Source organism: Sciurus vulgaris (genome assembly GCF_902686455.1).
Source record: "Sciurus vulgaris genome assembly, chromosome: 10".
In the NCBI taxonomy this organism is placed as follows: Eukaryota; Metazoa; Chordata; class Mammalia; order Rodentia; family Sciuridae; genus Sciurus; species Sciurus vulgaris.
Window position 1 is genome coordinate 50961754 of NC_136470.1, and position 2556 is coordinate 50964309.

The 2556-nt window shown below is 41.2% G+C and overlaps 1 pseudogene across 1 annotated transcript; it reads right to left on the bottom strand.

Annotated features, from left to right (window-relative positions):
• Positions 1-637: 637 nt before the first annotated feature.
• LOC306671005 (zinc finger CCHC domain-containing protein 17-like) lies at positions 638-1248 on the bottom strand (annotated as a pseudogene). Its single transcript has one exon. The product of its transcript is annotated as a zinc finger CCHC domain-containing protein 17-like (transcript).
• Positions 1249-2556: the final 1308 nt, after the last annotated feature.

Here is a 2556-nt window from a genome sequence, read left to right on the forward strand (position 1 = left end):
TTCTTTTTTCTTGCTTTTTTCAGCCTTGACGACTCCCTTTTTGCTGCATCAGGTTTTCCTGTAGCTCAGTAGGCAGCAATATCCCCTTCGTGTTTTTCCTTCAGCTCAGCAGCCTTCTTTCCCTAAGGCTGCTTTCCATCTGCAGCAGTGATTCCGTATCTCTGTTTGTTTGCAACATCACCAATGGGACAGGCCACCGGAGGCCTCTTGGATGCACTGGGATCCTTGAACTTCTTTTTTGTCTCCCCTTTTGGAGGGATATAGGTTTTCATTTCTCTTTCATAACAGGCCTTGTCCATCTTTGCCATGTCTTAAATTCTCCTTTCTCTTTAGTAGACATGGTCTTCCATCTCTCTGAGCACTTCTTAGAAGACTCTGTGAAGTTAACTGAAGCAGCTGGGTGCTCCTTCCTTGTGCTCCTCCGGCAGTTTGCACAAAGAATGCACGTGATGGCATTTTGCCTCTCAGCTTTCTTAGGAGCTCCTTTGCCCGTCTTAGCTGTTTTTCCTCAGCGGGTGCACAGAGTTCGCCCATCCGGCTCTCACTTGCCCTGGCGCTGTCTCTGTGGAGCTCAATGTAATGCAAGGGCTCAGTAGAATCTTCTAATAGGTGGTCTTGAGAAAACTGGAACCTTCTTTCTTTTCCGGGGAAGAATCCTCAAAGGATCAGGTTTCTCAAATTCTGCTGACTTTGTCTCTTCTTTCTCCTCTTCCTCATCAGGTATCAAAGAATATCTGGTCCCACCTGGCTGCATGAAGCCATCTTTTGCAAAGGGCCTTTACAGCCGCACTTTTTGCAGGTCGTGTCAGCACACCTCAAGGGTGATCTTCTGTCCCAGTGTAATCCTGGAAGGACGCCTCCGCCTCTCTTCTTGCTCAATGATAACGTTGTTGGGATCAAGGTCTTTCCCAGTCCCTTGGTTGACAACTTTCATGGAGAGGTGATACTTTATTCTATCATTTTTCATCTCTCGGCCAATCAGTTTCACCCACACTTTGTCTCCGACATCTACTATCTCAGAAGGCTTGTCCACCCGACAGGAGGACATGTGAGTTCGATGGACCAGACCTCTCCTTGGAAAATAGTGTAGAGAGCAGGCAAGTTTTCCATGGTCTCAGGTCTTCCTGAATTCATCCTTAATGTTCTACGGCTCCTCCATTTCTCTTCTGCTAAAGCTAACTCAAGTATCTTAGCGTCAGCTCCTGCTCTCCCCGCCGCCGTATTGCCCGAAACGCCGAACCCAGTCAGAGCCGAATTTTTGCCTTTCTAACTAATTCTCAAGTGATACTGATATTGCTGGTCCACAAACCACACTCTGAGTAGCAGGTACTTAACCATGATTTCTCTAGAGAGTCACAGAAATTATATAACATAGGTAGAGTTGCCATTTTCCCCTTTCCTTTCAGAATATTAACTACCAGATTATTAATTATAGTCACCATGCAGTTCATTAGGTCTCCAGTACTTACTCATTTTATGACTAAGTTTGCACCCTTTAAACAGTAGCCCCTTTCTCCTACTCCCATGACCTCCAATAACCACCTTTGCACTCTGTTTCTGCAAGTTTGATTTAGATTTCCCATATATGGTGAGACAATGTAGTATTTGTCGTCCTGTGACTGACTGATTTAATTTAACATAATGTCCTCCAGGTTCATCTATGTTGTCACAAATGGCAGAATTTTCTTCCTTTATAAGACTGGATCATATTCCATGTTTTCTTTATTTATTCATTATTAATGGACAGAAGTTGTTTCCATGTCTTGACTGTTGTAAATAATGCTACAGTGAACATGGTCATGCAGCTATCTCTTGGAGACAGTGGTATATATTTTTTTCCTATGGACATGTACCTAGAATTGGGATTGTTACATTTTATGATAATTTTATTTTTATTTTATTTTTTGAGGAAACTCTACACTGTTTTCCATAATGGTTGTTATGATTTACTTTTCTACTAACAGTGTACAAATTTTCCCTTTCTCCACATTCTCACTAACACTTGTTATCTTTTATCTTTTGGATAAAGGCCATCCTAACACATGTGGTGAAAATCTAATTGTGACTGGTGTTGAATTTCCTTTGTGATTAGAGATGCTGAGTAGTTTTTCATATACCTGTTGATCATTTGTATGTCTTTGGAAGATCGCTTAGGTCTTTTGCCCATGTTTTTTTTTTTTCCATTGGGTTATTTGTGTGAGTGTGTGTGTGTGTGTGTGTTGTTATTGAGTTGAGTTCTTTATATTTTGAATATTAACTTCTTATTAGATACATAGTTTGCAAATATTCTCTCCCACTTTGAAGATTGCCTTTTAATTTTGCTGATTATTTCCTTTGCTGTGCAGAAGCCTTTAGTTTGAGCCAGTCTCACCTGTTTTTTTGCTTTTGTTGCTTTTGTCTTTTGTGTTTTACCCCCCAAATCAATCACTGAATGAAGTTTTTTTTTTCTTCCTTCCTTCCTTCCTTCCTTCCTTCCTTCCTTCCTTCCTTCCTTCCTTCCTTCCTTCCTTCCTTCTTTCTTTTCTTTCTTTCTTTCTTTCTCTCCTTCTCTCCTCC